This window comes from Cupressus sempervirens, chromosome 6 (assembly GCF_028749045.1).
Source record: "Cupressus sempervirens isolate cs-2001-9-10 chromosome 6, ASM2874904v1, whole genome shotgun sequence".
NCBI lineage: Eukaryota > Viridiplantae > Streptophyta > Pinopsida > Cupressales > Cupressaceae > Cupressus > Cupressus sempervirens.
Genome location: NC_143123.1, coordinates 629,307,630 through 629,325,736, shown reverse-complemented (window position 1 = coordinate 629,325,736; position 18,107 = coordinate 629,307,630).

Here is an 18,107-nt window from a genome sequence, read left to right as displayed (position 1 = left end):
TTTAGAACTACAATGAGCTACTCCCCTAGTGCGACTAGGACCTGGATTTCGCTACGAAGAACCTTCGGTGTTGAATTTTAGAACTCCAAGTGGAGGAGTCCAATGCCCTTCATGATTCACCTATCACTTCATCTATCGCCTAGGTTGTCTGGGAAAACTTTGAAACCATTGACCTGCAGCCACATGGACCCCTCCCTAAAGGTGAAAATTTAGGTGATTGCAAATGGTAAGGTCACTATGAACCATACCCCCATCCAACATACACTTAGGATGAATTGTTTCATGCAGAGAGTGGGAAAAATTCCTCTAGAGTTGCATGGCTCTGATCTAGACATTTTGAAAGACATGTCTTTTCTTCTCCATCCAAATATGTCAAAGACTAAATGAAGGACCAGTGAAGCACACAACTTGAAGAAGAAAGGCTTTAGTGGGGGCACTCCCCAAGCAATCCCAAAAGGAAGACAAGGAGGAAGCATGCCTACAAGGGCATCCCCAAGAATTCCACCAAAGGTACCAAATCTGGGTAGAATATGAATAATAGAAGAAAATATGGGAGACAAACTCCTATCCATTATTGCACAACACATAGAATAAGGAGCCCTGAAATCCACATTTACAAAGATTATCCCATGTAAGACACCAATTATGAGCCACCAACCACATGGAATTTTTTATTTTGGACCAATTTTTTAAATTCCAAACTAGTTTCCACCAAGGCACCACAACATCTCCAAACAATTGTCTTGTAAGCTCGTGGTACCTAACATAAATAGAGTATTTACCAGATAGAGTACCACCCTAAGCCCAAGACATTTGACCCCAACAAAGAGCAACACTCCCTAGATGGAAAAATCCTAGAGAGCTCTTGGTGGTCCTCCTTTGAGCTCCTGAGTGGCCAATTTGAAGAGTTTTTCCATTTATAGCCAACAACGAGGCCCAAGTGATAAGGGGTCTTATAATGAACCACCTTATCTCTTCCAATAGGAAGAAGAGATGCACATAGAGTTTGAAGATGAGGGTATATAGACAAGACGTGAGGGTGGCTGTTCCAAGCATTGGACCAAAAAAAATCCTTAAAGCCTACTTTATATATCTAGAAAAAACCCCTCTGAACTAACCAAGCACCATTCTTTATAGTGTTCCACAACATAGAGCCATGACCTTGCAAAGGAAGCGAGGAAATAAAATGTGGATCAACACCATTGAAACACTTGTTAGTGATTATACGACCCCAAAGTTGATTTTGTCTAGAGCACTATTGCTAATGAAGTTTAGCAGCCAAAGCTTGGCTACTTAAGACAATAGAGCACAAACCAAGATTGCTGTCCTTCTTAAGCCTACAAACAATCTCTTAGCTTATTAGACTCTATTTAGAATTACACAAATTACAACTCCAAATAAATAATTAAGAAAAAACATCAAACTCCTCAAGAAAATAAACAAGAGCAACCTGAACCATACTCCTATAAATAGAGAGAGCCTGAGTAACAGATTGGAGAAGGGTAACCCGAGCAACAAAAGAAATCCATCTATGAGTCCAATTATTTACCTTCTCTCAGAGCTTGTTAAACACATTTTGTTAAAAGAGTCGTGACTGCCTAGAACAACAATAGGAATGTTTCGATATGTCAAATGGAGTGACCCAATTTGAAACCACATGATATTAACAATCCCCCTTTGAATATGTTCAAGAGTGCTAAAATAATGGACTCATGTTCATTAAGTTTTTTGGCCCTACATGACCAAATAAATGTCGAGCATGTCAAATGAACTCAACTTCTTGGACCTAGTCAATACCCACAAGAGCAGTGCCATTAACAAATTGAATGTGAGAAAGAGAAGGTAACTTGATGTAGGAGCATCCTCTGTGTAAGAGCAATCTTGCATCACCCAAAAATATTTCATTTATGTTTCTTGAATAAGGGTTGCCTTAATGCATAGTTGTTTCTAGAGGCTTTCTACTTAGTAAGTCAGTCATATGAGCTCAGAATGTCCTAACTTTAGAGGTGGAGGTTCATCTTGGATATATCAACCTACCAATTAAGGCTTAGAGCCATATTAGTAGTATTCATGAAGTCATTGTGAAATTTTGATGTGTAATTTTTGTAGAGAAACTTTAAGCTCAAATTTGAAAGGCTTAGATGTCCTAGATGGGCTCCAAAACAGTGTTGATTGGAGCTTGCACCAATTTCAGTATTGTAGATTAGAAGCCGAGGATTCAGAAATAGTGTCATAATAGCCAAATGGATCAACGATTCTCAAGTTATGGTCTTTCAAAGTTAGACTAACCAAAATTTCCAAAATAGATGGCATAATTTATTTAAGCTGAATCTATGTAATTTTAGGTTTGGCCAGCCTCAAGGTTTAGGGTTTGATGTCTAGAAACTTCCTAGGCAGTGTAAAATTGCCTATATAAGGAAGACCTGTAGATTGTGTGGGACAACTATAGGTGATAGTTCACAACTTCGTGTTACAAATTGTTGTAAGGAACATGCTAATGTGGGTTTGCATATTGTATTTCAAAATAATGTAATTTCACATTTGTGGCAATAATAAGAAGCCCATATTTTGTTCTTGCAAGTTGTTATTTTTTTTGTAATGTTATTCATTTGTAGGGAGCACCCTTCATCAAGTGGTATCAGAGAGAGAGTTCTTGAGTTTGTAAAGTGATTGCCAACTGTGAGACAGTTTTTACCTGGATCATGGTTTAGGCTAAGTGTGTAGATGGATTGTCAATTGTGAGGTAGTTTGCACTAGGGTTTTAGTAAAAGCACAAAAATGCCTTCATAAAGAGAGCGTGGTGGAAGAGTCGTAGGTGTTAAATCTAAGGGTTTTAGAGCCCTCTAGAGACAAATGAAAGCATTAGAAGAACAAATGCACAAAGAAATAAATCTTGCCTTAAGAGATGAAATTAAGGTTGAAGGAGAATAAGAAGAAAATGTTGAAGAAGAGTAATTTTTGAACCCAAAAGAAGAGAGGCTTTTTAGGGTCATCTCCAAGATTAAAAAAATACCTAAGTTTGAGGTTCCCACATTTTAAGGAAATCTTAACGTAGAGGAGTTGATTGATTGGATTAATAAATTGGAGAAATACTTTGAGTATGAACATATTGAGGATTTTGAGGGTCAAGTTTGCCAAGGTTAAAATGAAGGGTCATGAGAAGTTTTGGTGGTAGGAGATTCAATTGGAGTGAAATAGAAGAGGGAAGGATAAAATCACAGATGAGACTAGATGATAGCTAAATTGAAGCGGCAATTCATTCTTGTGGATTATGAGCTTGATCTGCTCAAGAAAATACAAGGGTTGAAGCAAGCAGGAAGATTTGTTCAAGAGTATACCAATGAGTTCTATCGAGTTCTCATCAAGCCATGTAGAAGCTAAGAAGGAAAAAATTTCCTGTTACCTTAATGGGTTGAGGCCAAGTATTCAACAGGACTTGAATCTGGTTGAAATAAACAATATTGTAGAGGCATAGCAATTTTCCCTAAGAGTTGAGGAAAATCTGAATAAGATGTTTGATAACAAGAATAGTGGTAGAGGTCGTGGTGGAATATTTGACAAATGTTCTTATGGAGGTTGAAATGAAGATCTAAATAAGAAGGATGAGGCCAATAGTAGCAATCAAAACTAGAGGGGAAACAATTCCAATCACTTCCATGATTATAATAATAGAGATCATAGAGGAAAAGGAAAAGGGCAAGGTTCTGGTAGAGGGGGTTTTCATGGAACTTGTATTCGTTCTGGAGAAGAAGGGTATAGGGCATTTGAGTGTCCTCAACACCAAGGAAGGACATAGAGGAGAATTGAAGGACAAGCATGATTAGCGCATGTTGATGAAGATGCCAAATCATCACATTTCAAAGATGTTGAAAGAGGAGAAGTCCTAGTTAACAGAAGAGTCCTGTGGACTGGTGAGAATGAACCTGATCAAAGGACCAACCTATTTTGCACAAGGTGCAAATGTGAAGATAAGTGTTGTAATGTGATCATTGATGGTGGTAGTACTAACAATATGGTATCAGAAAAGATGGTCACAAAGTTAAAGCTCAAGAGAAAGAACCACCCTGATCCATACCATATTGCCTTGGTGCAGGATGACCACAAGGTCATGGCCAACGATCAATACCAAGTGAAGTTTAGGATTAGATGCTACTAGGATGAGGTGTTGTGTGATATCATAGCTATGGACATATGTCATATGGTGTTGGGTAGGTTGTGATGGTTTGACATACATGTTGTACATGATGGGCATGCAAATACCTACACTCTGACAAATGATGGATTGAAACATCAGCTAAAGCCATTGATGGATATAGATGAAAATGTATGTGGTGCCACTAGAGTATGTTTTGTTGATGGGAATTTTTCCTAAAGGGTACGAGGCATTAACACATGTGCTTTGGTGTAATTCCAAAAGATGGTAAATAAGAAGTATCTGCAAAAGTTACAGATTTATTGGAAGAGTTTCCAAATATTGTATTTGATAATGTACTTGATGGATTTGTTAGAATAATAAGATATTGCCTTATTGATTAAATCATTTTGATTTAATTATCAAGTCACTTATTATCTCTAATTTACTTAAGCTAAACTTTAGGCATATAATAATTACTTATTTTATTAATTATTATCATAGAACCTAGGTTTTACCTATTAGGGTTTTGATCTCCTTTTATAAGGATTGATCTCTTTGTAATTTTATTAATTCACTTTTTATAATAGAAATCTCTTTTTTTGCTCATCAATAATGTCTCAACTGTGGATCTGGGAATTCCAACCTCCATAGCTTTTGCTTCTCTATTTCTGTGACAGGTGTTTGCATGCAGGTGATTCTTGGGAGTTGTAGAGTTGATCTTTCATCAACTTCAACATGGTATCAGAGTTCCAGATCTTCATGCCCTTGTTCTGTTTATGAGAAGTTTGGCTTGGCCTTCAGATCTATGTTTTTTTCTTTGAGAGGGTTTCATTTTTCAGAGGTTTTTGTATTGAATTAGGGGGGTCACTGATTTTTTGGTGCACTTTGAGCAAAAATAGACATCACTATTAAGATTAGAGTGCCCAAAACCCTCCATTTTCATATAAAATTTTTCCAATTTGGACACAAATGGAATTTGAGGCTAAAATCTATTGCTCCCAAATTGGGCTTGTTTTCTGAGGCGGCGATTTTCTAATTTTTTGGTATGTTTCCTAATGTATTGATTTTCAAATTTTGGCACACAAGTCAAGATTTTTTGTTTCAAAAATTGATATTTTGGCACATTTTTTGAGGCCACAATTTTCTAAATTTTGCACGCTAATTGAGATTTTTTGAAGATTGAGATTTTTGACATGTTTCTCAATGTGACAATTTTATGATTTTTGTACACGAAAATCAAGATTTTTTGACATGAAAAATCAAAATTTTTGAGCATGCAAATCGTGATAGTTTGGTATGGAATTGACACGCTTATTGAGGCAATTTCTAGTACTGTTGGATACACTTTTTGAAGCATTTTGGAACTAATCCCAAGGTGGTAAATTATTATTTTTTACTTTTCTAGTGACTTTTTGACCTACATGTGGTTTTTTGGCTATAACTTGCTCATCCAAACTTCATTTTATGATCTAAAAGAACATCAGAAAGTTGATTCCGAGCCCATCATGATGGTGTAGTTTATTTAGATGTTTGATGCTATTTGGTGGCTTATTTTGGCTTTCAAAATCAAAAGTCCTATTTTGCACTCTGAGAGACATATTTTGAGACATTTTATTTTCCAGATTCTGCTCCACACACATCTCATTCAGTTTTTTTTCCTTTTTGCATTTTGTTGGATATCTTGGTTGTTTCAGGTCTGGAAATCAATTTTGTTGTTTGAGATGATTTTTCATGGGTTATACTAACTGTTGTATTAGCCTTTTGTCTCTTTTGATCTTTTTTGACATCCTTTTGTAGTATTTTTGCAAAGACATTGAGATAAAGTGCCACTCTATTGCATTCTGGGATCTTGCACATCTTTGTGTTTTGTTGTACTCGCACTATATTATAAAGTTCGTTGGGGGGTTTCATGTTGGCCATATTTTCTATCTTCCTTTGTTAGTTGAGTGTTCCTTCCGTGACATTAGCCTTATGATGTGTCGATGACACGTGCCATTATAGGTGTTTGTACTTCTACACTCTCGATGTTCCTCGTTCTTCTTTTTGCAGGAGATATTGCATTGAGTTTCAATGTTTATGTCTTCTCTCAACATTATAGGGGAGTTATGCTGGTTCTATTGCTTTCTTGGTTTGATGGAGTGAGCTATGTATTTAGTATTTGATCCTATGCTCTAACCGATTGCAATGGCTGGATACCTATGCATTTCAGTGAGATGGATCATTTACCATATAGAAATTCTTTTATTCCTATTTTTGGAGGCCATGAAGATACCTTCCATCTTCAATTGATCAACTCTTCAGATTTAGTCTTCTCTACTTGGTCATGTTCTATACAATAGAGGTTTTTCAGATTAATAGTTTGATAGTATTTGCAACTTCATGCTTCAGTTGTGTTCTTCATGATCTTCTTTTGTTCCTATCTTCTAGAATATTCTTTCTATCTCTTTTTGGAGTAGGGCTTTTCCCATGTGGTTTCTCTATTTCTCCTCTTTACAGAGATTTGATTGTGCTTGGGTACCTCATCAGGCCTTGTTGCCAGGACCCAATTTGCTTTCAGCAATAGTTTCTAGGATTTTAGCTTCTCTCTAAGTTTATCTTGGGAGGGTGTTAAAATAATAAGATATTGCTATATTAATTAAATCATTTTGATTTAATTATTAAGTCACTTATTATCTCTAATTTATTTAAGCTAAACTTTAAGCATATAATAATCAATTATTTTATTAATTATTATCATGCAACCTAGGTTTTACATGTTAGGGTTTTGATCTCCTTTTATAAGGATTGATCTCTTTGTAATTTTATTAATTGACTTATGATAATAACAATCTTTTTTTTTTTCTCATCAATAATCTCTCATTTGTGGATTTGAGAATTCCATCCTCCATATCTTTTGCTTCTCTCTTCTAGTGACGAGTGTTTGCATGCAGGTGATTCTTGGGAGCTATGGGGTTGACTTTTCATCATCTTCAACAAAATTACCACCAATAAGGAAGATTAGTCACCAGATGAACTTGATTCCAGGAGCTAGTTTGTCAAATAAGGTAGCACACAAAATGTCACCAGTAGAAAGTGAGGAGTTGGAAAAAACAATTCCATGAGTTGGTGCAGAAGGGGTTGATTCGAGAGAGTCTGAGACCATGTGCTGTTCCAACAATATTAGTACTAAAGAAGAATGGAGAATGTGCACAAATTCATGAGAAATCAACAAGATCACAATCAAACACATATCTCCATTGTTGTAGATGGATGATATTATGAGCTCTTTGAGTGCAACTATGTATTTCAAAAAGATAGATATGAAGAATGGGTACCATCATATTTGGATAAGAGTAGGAGATGAATGGAAGACTACCTTCAAGACAAGGGAATGATTGTATAAATGGTTAGTCATGCCTTTTGGGCTAACCAATGCACCAATCACTTTCATGCAGCTCATGAATGAGGTACTAAAGGAGTTTTTGGGTAAGTTTGTCATATTAAGACATTTAATGAGCATTTGATGCACATTCACAGGGTGTTTCATAAGTTGAGGGAAGAAAACTTGGTGATAAATTTCAAGAAGTGTGATTTTGTGAAGGAGGAGTTCGTGTACTTGGGATTTGTAGTTTCAACAAAAGGTCTAAAAATGGACCCTGAGAAAATGAAGGCTATCCTTGAATGATCTACACTAAGGAGTGTGACTGATGAAATATTTTTTCATGGACTACCTATTCTTTACATAAAATTTATCAGAGGTTTTAGTAGTATTTGTGGACCCTTGTTTGAAACAATGAGAGGGTATAGGAAATAATTTAACTGGAATCTTGGAGCAGATAAGAGTTTTAATTTGTTGAAACATAAATTTATAGAGAAACTTATTTTAACACTTTCAAATTTTAATAAGGTGTTTCAAGTAGACTGTGATGCCAATGATATTGCAATAGGATTTGTTTTAAGTCAAGAAGGTAGACCTATTGCTTATTTCAGTGAGAAGTTGAATGATGCCAAAATAAAGTATTCTATTTATGATCAAGAATTTTATATTATAGTTCAAGCATTGAATAAGTAGAGTGATGGGCATGATCCAAGACAAAATGAACACAACATGAAATTAGAATTTTATGATAAAAAATGATATGCTATTATATTCATTATAGTAAAAGAAAACTTGACTACATGCCTAATGGGTTTACAATATTATTAGTTTATGGGGAAAAACCTTTCCCATAGCACTTTCTCCCAAACTCCACAAAAACTGCCTCTACATCACAAGAATTGACTTGAAGTAACAAAAATTAGGTTTATGATTAGGAATAAATTTTAGATTATGCCATTTGGTGGCCACTTCCAAAACAAAAGCTTCTAGAATTCACATTAGAAGTTGGTGCAAAATTAGACTTTAGAAATGGTAGTCCAACTTTCAGGAGGCATAACTTTTGATTTGGGACTATGATTGACAAACCATTTACATTTATTAAAAGATATCTAAGCACTCTATATGCTAGTAAATGAGATTCTATCCCCCATTATTTGGATCTATACAAGGAAACTTAGTGCCTCAAATTTAACTTTGAGCATTCCTAGGATGTCTACAAGCAAATTAAAACTACAATAACGTTCAGATCTTGTAAACTTTTGACCTGATTTTTTTTGGAGTGCTTGAAATTAAAACTACAACCATCCCTCCAACTTACACCCTCTAACTCATCATTATTATGGCTCTATTATAAAATAACTCATTTTTTGCACTAGCATGTATCTCAATTGGTTCTAAAAAATACTAACCCAGAAAAGTAACAATGAGAATGTGAGAGTTAGAATCTCTATTTGTCCCAGATGGGTATACAAAAATATAAAACATATTAAATATAAATTAACAGTAAACATATTTTTGGGTGACATATGATTGCCCTTACACTACTGGATGCTCCTACATCATGGAGACACTATCTTCTTCCTAAGGAGTTTGTTTTATACGTTGATCATCAAGCTTTGCAATATTTGAATAGTCAAGGGAAATTGAACCACATGCATTTGAAATGGGTTGATTTTGTACGTATTAATACATTTGTATTGAAACACACAAGTGGGAAGTCTACCAAAGTTGCAAATGCTCTTAGTAGGAGACAACTTTTGTTCACATAGATGCAAATTGAGGTGGTTAGGTTCAAGGAACATAAGAATTTGTATCTAGAGGATCTTAATTTTGGTGAAGCTTGAAAAATTTGTACAAAACCCATTACATTTGATAGGACAAAGTGGTTACATTTCATAATCTAGGATGGAATGTTGTTCAAAAGAAGTTTGTTGTGCATTCCAATAAGTTCTATAAGAAAGAATCTCATCAAGGAGAAGCATAATTGATGATTCATTGGACACTATGGTAGAGATAAAACCATTGCTTTCTGATGAGACCAAATATTGCTTTTATTTCACGATAGTTTTAAAACACTTTGTTGATACTCTATTTTATCTTTGTGAAAACATTTGTGGACTTGTGTTTAACGAACCTATGATAAACCTGTTGGTAGAAACTATGCCATCTTTTTCTAGTATTATATATATTATGCAATATCTCATATAGCTATCAAAATGTGTGTTCTTATATTTGAATTTAATTTGATAAATATTTATTTGCAAACATGTCTTTGTATTGTAACTAATCTGTTAATGAAGACTGAAAGATGTTTGGAAGAATTCAAAAGATAAGCGCCAACAACATTCAAGGAGAAGAGAACGCTAAGGAGTAGCCACAGTGGAGGCAAGTTGTAACGGTTCTAGAAGACACAACAATGAGTAAGGAGGAGCTATGAAGACTTATTGCCTTCTCTACATTTATTCCTATGACGAGCAAATGTTCAGACTTTATTATTCTCGCCTTAAGCTATTATTTCTTCTTCCCGCCTTGAGTTTTTATTCTCCTTCTTTCTTTCCTACATATTTAAAGCTAGGTCATTTACTTTTCTGTTATGAGAATAAGTGTTGATCTCTTATATATAGGAATTGACCCAAGTGTGTTAGTTTAGCCAGTTGGAAGAAAGAGTTTATGAGAATAGACTGCTAACTATTAGTGAGTTGTGCTTTTACAGTTTAGTGTTATGTAATGAATTTATGAAATGGAATGAATTAAGTGTTTGGCTTCTATCTTGTGTTAGTAGTTTAGTGAAGCTGTCCAAGGGGGCCCACTGGAAAGGTGGATTAGATTAGGATAGAATAGATTTATTTTCAAGAATTCTTAGTATTGTAAGTAGAAGTTGTAAGTTCCTTCCTATAGCATCCCACTTAGTGAATGTTCCTACAACATATGTGAGAATAGTTATAGTGGATAAACTAAGTTGGAATATTTGTTAGCCTTTCATTGTATTTCCATTATTCATAGAGTTAAGTGTGTTAGTTTCTTGCAACAATAGTGTAAGTTCTTTTCCTTGCATTTTACTTTCCTACAGCATAAGCTTAGTGACCATTAAGAGACCTATTGCACATACTATGTCGACCATTTTAAGTATACGTCTCTGGGTTGACAAGATTAAATGCACCTCATAGTAGGAAAAATAGTCCTTAGTTTGAATATATTATTCCTAGGCATGGCCTAGAGCATGAATATGATACACCTATTGTGAGGTGGATCATTTTTGGCACCGTTGTCGGGGATGGTGTCAAGGTAAGAGCATTTTTGAGTCATAGTTCTTAGACAAAGTTTTTTTAAAGAAATTTCTAGTTTTGAAGCTTCTTTCACCAGTGTGAAAAGTTTAATTGAATGCATTGAAGAGAAAGATGACAAGATGAATATGACAGATTTCTTCTGCGGGAGTTTGTTAATTTGAACGAAGAGATTGAAGAAGAAGAAGTTGAGTTGATTTTTGAAGATGCAAGGCCTATTTTTCCCACAACATCATCATCAAGACCTGAACCGATAGATACAAGTGGTCTTCAACTTTTTACTGAAGTATTGGGTAGTTTTCTTGATAACACTACTCTGAATCCACTTGTTGTTAATCATCCAGTACCCAATGTCCCTTTTTAGTAGCAACCTCATAATCTAATACCTCCAGTCATGGCACAATCTACTTTTCCATTTCCTCTCCCAAGCCTTGTAAATACTGATAATCTCAAGAATATACTTGCAGCTGCTCTTCCAAAGTTCTATAGCCTTGCAACCGAAGACCCTGATACTTTCTTGTTTGAATTTGACATAATTTGTCATAGTTTTGACTACAACACTGATGCCCATAAGCTTAAATTATTTCCAAAAACATTAAAAGAATCAACACCATGATGGTTCATGGGCATAGGAGCAAATTTAGTAGGAAGTTGGGATGAAATGCAAACTCTGTTTCTAGATAAGTACAAAGAGTATTGCAAAGCATCTGGTTCAAGAGGAGATAATGTCTTCAAGATATCTCAGAAGGAGGAAGAAACATTGGAAGACTATGTTTCATGTTTCTTATATACACTATAGAAGAATCCTTAGCATTTGTTGTTCGAGGATTCACAAAAGCCAGTCTTTCTAAGAGGTGTGAATGATGACTGTCTAGAAGCACTAGACCTAATGGCTGGTGGTGATGTATATCAAGCTTCCTGGGAAGACCTCAAGAAGATCTGTTAGAACTATTCAAGGTCAACCATGAAGAAAGGCTGAGGACCTCGTTCCATCACTAAAAGAATTAGTCAAGGCATTTCAAAGCTCGAGATATCTAACCTATTGTCATATTTCAAACAAGAAATCATCAATGATGTTGCTACACATTTGGACACAATGACTGCAAAGAAGAAGTATGCAGAAGTTGAGCTACAACTAGCTGAATACTGCCCTCATTGCCTGAAGAAAAAGAAGGATTGCCAATGTAAACTGGTTGCAAGCATGGAGATCCATCATCTTCCAACTGAGTACATCAAGATAGATGGAGATGATGAGCAAGTATTCTTTGTTGCTCAACACCGACCATGGGCACAACGTCAAGGTATGCCTCAAGACCCTTTGCAAAATTCAAATTCATATGGTAATCAATGGAAAAATTGTAATCCCCAAGGTCCTCCACAATATCAACCTAATTGGAACAATGCTGGGTAAAACAACCCACAACAATCCCAATGGCTTCAAAATTCCCAACCAACTTGGCCTAACCAAGAGAGTAACCAATGGCCTAACTAATAGAACTACTGGTAGAACCAACACAACCAGTGGTAACCACCCCAAGGGAATTGGTAGTCTACAAACTAATGGAGGGGATCTCAATAATAGCCTAACCAAAATACTGGTACTCCACAATTACCACCTCTAGTTCAACAACCTGCTATAATCTTGGACCTCAAAAGTAGATACAGTTACTTGCACAACTTTAGCCAAACCCAAATAGCCAATCACCATAGCCGCCCATGTATAGTGCTGATGCTCAGCAGTATCCTACTTATGCTTTGGGTGTTACAGATATACATATGAGATCTGGTACAACTTTACTAGTGCCTAAATTGCCTATTATAATTGAAATACCAGACCTTCCTACAACATTAGAACCCTCAGTTGTTGAAACAACTAACTCAACCAATGTTACCATGTCAACCCAAGCTCAACTAGTAGTGGAACCTCCTTTTCTAGAAAAGCTGATACAAAAGAAACCTGAACAAACAGAAGAACAACCTTTTGATATTATTGATCAATTGAAAAATATATATGTCCAAATACCCCTGTTTCAAGCCATTAAGGATGTTCTAGTTTATGGAAAAGCCATTAGAGAAGCCTGCTTCAAGAAGCCTAGAAGGAAGAAAAAGGACCCCACCATAGTCCATATTGTGGGACAATTGGCTGACATCATGTTAGGAAAATTGATCACACCAAAATATTATGATCTAGGAAGTCTAGTAGTGAATGTCAATATAAATGGTCAGTTTGTTAAAAATGCTTTAATAGATCTTGGAGCTGCTATAAATGTCATGATCAAGGATACTATGAAGAAGTTGAAAATAGGACTAAGGGCTAAACCAACAATTATGCAACTTGCAGATAGTTCTACTATCACTCCTGATGGGATGATAGAAAACATAGTTATAACCTTAGATTCTCTAGAATATCTTGCAGACTTCATGATTTTATCCCCCAAAGTTAATCTATCTAGTTACCCTGTTATCCTAGGTCGACCATGGTTAGCCACAATTGATGCAAATATAAGTTGTAGAATAGGGAATATGACCATATCAAATGGCCAAGCAACAAAGAAATTTGATTTATATCCTCCAACCCAACCATTACCAGATTTGAGCACATCTGTTTGGCCAAACTTAGGGAATGAAGAAGAAGAGTTAAATTCTATAGTACAACTCATGATGTTGCATAGATAATCTTTTCTAAAACTGCAAGAGGAAGATTCAATACTTTAGAGTATTCTCACTAACAATTGTGTGGTAGAAAAAGATGTATCTAAAAGTTCTGTGTTAAAATTAATCACATATAAAGAATGTGATAAGAATTGTACTTTGCTTAAAGAACCTAATATCCTTTATTCACTCTTATTGTGTGAATTAGAAGCAAGTCTAATCTCTAAAGCTTCTATGATAGAGTCCACCACTATTGTTGAACTGACTAAAGGTCATAATCTCCATGTTAATCCAAAATTAATGCCCACACATATGGAATAGTTAAAAGAAAATCTTCAAAGGAATTAAAAGGCCTTTGCATGGGACTATAGTGATATGAAAGGGTTGAGTCCTAGATTGTGCACTCATAGGATATACATCAATGAAGGTTGCCTACCATTCCGTCAACCTTAGAGAAGGATAAATCATAGCCTTAGAGAGATAGTTAAAACTGAATTACAAAAATTGCTTGACACTGGTTTTATTTATCCTATATCTGATAGTAGATGGGTGTCACCCCTGGTCATAGTGCCTAAAAAAGGAGGAAACTGGAGAATTTGTGTAGATTATAGAGAATTGAACAAGGCCACCGAAATGGATCACTTTCATTTACCATTTATAGATCAAGTTTTGGACACTCTAGCTGGAAAGAAGTATTTCTCTTTTCTAGATGGGTATAGTGGTTATAACCAAATCAATATTGCTCCTGAAGATCAAGAAAAAACCACATTTACATGTCCATGGGGTACTTTTGCATACTTTATTTTTCCATTTGGTCTATGTAATGCTCCTGCAACATTCCAACGAGCAGTTATTAGCATCTTTGCTAATATATCACATGGTTGTATGGAAATATACATGGATGACTTCACAACATTTGGAGTCACTTTTGAGGAAGCAATGGTGAATCTTGAAAAGGTTTTGGTAAGATGTTAAGAACATAATTTGGCACTTAATAGTGAAAAGTGTTTCATGCTCATGCAGGAAGGCGTGGTACTTGGTCATTTCATATCAGCTATAGGAATACAAGTGGATCCAACTAAGATAGAGGTAATTCAAACATTGCCCATACCTACAAAATCAAAAGATGTAAGATCTTTTCTAGGTCATGTTGGCTATTACAGACACTTCATAAAAGATTTTAGCAAAATGGCTAGTCCCTTGTATAAGTTACTCACAAAAGAAGCTGAATTTAGTTGGACATCCAAATGTGATGAAGCCTTCCTACAGCTTAAGAAACTTCTGACTACAACCCTAATTTTACAAGGCTTTAATTGGAATTTACCTTTTCATATATATACAGATGCCTTTGATTATGCCATAGGTGCAATCCTAGCACAACAATCCCAAAATCTTGAAAATGTAATCTATTATATTAGCAAGAGCCTTCATGGACTAGAATTAAACTACACAGTGATAAAAAAAGAATTACTATCAATAGTTTATGCCCTGAACAAATTTCAGCATTACATAACTGGCTATTCCATATTTGTTCATACTGATAATGCAACAATTAAATATATCATGAACAAATATGCTATAATAGGGAGATTAGCAAGATGGTTACTGTTGTTGCAAGAATTTGATATAACTATTGTTGATAAGCTTGGAAAAGACAATGTTGTAGCTGATTATTTATCAAGAATCCATCATGATAATACTGACACTACTTTGGTAGATGATGCATTTCTAGATGAGCATTTATTTCATATTGTTGTTCAAACTCCATGGTATGCAGACATAGCTAACTACATTGCAGTCAATAAAATACCAAAACATTTTTCTTACAAGGAAAATAAGCTGCTTGTAGAGAAAAGTTTCTGTTTCTCTTGGACAGATAATCTCTTGTTTTACATTGGACCTAATCAAGTTATGAGAAGATATGTGAGAGAAGATGAGACATATGATAATCTACATGCATGTCATAATCAACCATGCGGAGGACACTTTGTAGCAAAAAAAATAGCCTTGCAAATCTTGACAACTGGTTATTGTTGGCCTACAGTTCACAAAGATGCAACCAACTATATAAGGAAGTGTGACAAGTGTCAAAGGATGGGCCAACCAATAAGAATGGATGAAATGCCTCTTAATCCTTAGATGACATTAACACTATTTGGCAAGTGGGGCATGGACTTCATTGGTCCAATTGATCCTCCATCTAATGGGAAATCCTATATTCTTGTGTGCATTGATTACTTGAAAAAATGGATTGAAGTCAAGGCCATGAAGCATGCTCATGACGAAAAAGTTGTTGAATTTCTATATGAAGAAATTTTTACTCGCTATTGTGTACCCAAAGAGCTAGTTACTGACCAAGGTGCACAATTTACTTCTAATATGATCATAGAGTTAATGAAACAATATAACATCAGGCACAAGAAATTAAGTTCTTGTCACTCTCAAGCTAATGGACAAGTAGAGGTCACAAACCATGAACTAGAGAACATCCTAACAAAAATAGTTTATCTACATCGTATGGATTGGACCAACAGATTGCAAGAAGCTGTTTGGGCTTATAGAACAACTTTGAAGACTACTACAGGATTTACGCCATTTGAACTCTTGTATGAAAAGGTAGCAATGATTCTTTGAACATAAAACTCTAAGGATAACATTGACATTGGATATTGAACTTCTTGTAGCACAAAAAGAGCATCTTTTGCATCTTAACTCTCTGGATGAAATGCACAAAGTTGCTTTGGAATGCACTGAGCTAATACAGAAACAAAGGAAACAATGACATGACTCATATTATTAGTAAACATTTTCAAATTGGTGACTGGGCACTACTATATGATTCCATATTTAAAGATATGCTAGAAAAGCTACAGACAAGATGGTTTGGACAATATGAAATAGTCATGTCTTTGATAATGGAGCTGTTCAATTAACTACCGTTGATCCAATACATTTTAAATTATTAGTCAATGGTCATAGACTCAAATTATATAAATGGACCCAAACCAAAGAGGACTTCCTATAGTTTTAGTGGTAGGATTCAAATACAACCAACGTAACTCTTCCTACAGCCGAAGGTGTCAACCTTCTAATTGCTGCTCTTCAACATTAATTCGTTTGTGCATGTTCATAATAAAGAATTTATGTTCACATAAAGTTCACTTTTCATTCATTTTCTCCTTCCATCTCATCTCTTTACCTTCCACCCATCCACCTCATCTCATTTCTTTATCTTCCATCCACCCACTTTCCACGTCATCAATTTCTCATTTTTCAATAAACTCTGCGAGATGCTAATGGATGTTGCCGCTGATATCACTTCCACCACCTTTTTTTTGGTACATGCGATAATTAGGTTACAGGTATAACATTTTCAAATTATTATTCACTTATAGTCTTCAGATTTCGTTAATTATATTTAATACTGCATAGTTTATATGATGGTAATGTTATTCCAGTCCCTTACCTGTACTAGGTCTGAAAAGTGTTGACATTTGTCCATTTTTAGCAGGGGGCAGGGAAGGTCACTAATATCTAATGACATTTCTATTTACCCGTAAAGATTTTTCCAAATCTTCGTATTTCCTTCATTAGTGGAATTTAATTGCCATAAGTACACAAGTGAGGTGTCGTACCCCTCATTTTTGAATGATTTTCCATGTCAAGCTGCGATGTGACTTGTGTTTAAATTTTATGTGATCTGAACCCTGTTTTCAGATGATTCTCACATATATTCATGATTTATCTTCATTAAAAGCCACATTATTGTGCATAACAATTTGTTATGACATTAATTTCCTGTTAAAACAAAAAAAGTGAGTTTAGTCTGTAAAACAATGAAGCAGCTTGAATTCAAAAGGGGGAAAACATAGCTAGCAAAGAAAGTGTTCAGAAAATGGGTGGACAGTTGTAGAGGAGAGAACCAGTGGAACATATTGTGTTTCTCCAAGACATAGAAGTCATGAGAAGGTTTAATGCATGTAGATGGCTAGGGTATTTCTTGAGTTTGACTGCATATGATGAAGAGGCAGCCCTAGAATTTACAAGGATATTTGATGAGGGTGAAGCTTCCGTTCTAGGTTTAACAATGATTGCAATAGAGGAATGCATTGCTGAAGTAATTGGGTTGCCTACAGTTGGAGAACATTACCCCATCACACATGATGCGAGGTCAGCAAGAGCTCAATTTACTAGACTGACTGATCCTCAAATGGAAATTACAAAGGAGGGTTGCAAGAGAATGTCATTGTCTCCACCATACAATGAATTAGCCATGCATATTATCAGGTATTTTACATGTGAAGGAAGATTCTCATACTTGCATGCACATCATTTCAAATTACTTAGTTGCATAAGGCATAATCTTGTAGTAAACATTCTAAATTTTTTGTATAATATGCTCTATATTAGTGTAGAAGAAACTCAGAAAGGGAAAGATAATTCCATTACTCATCATGTCCTAATCAAGTTACTAATAGAGAGGTCACCACTTTGCAACCCCAAGCTGCCCCTAGTGAACAAACTAGTGAGGAAATTGTTCCCACCAATGAGCCTATTGAACAAAATACCCAAGAGGCTAAAGCCAAAAATACCCAAGGAAATGTGCAAGAAAATATCCGTGTTCAAGAGACTGTGCCTTCACCTATGCAAGAGACCTCAAAACCTAATTCTAGTAGAG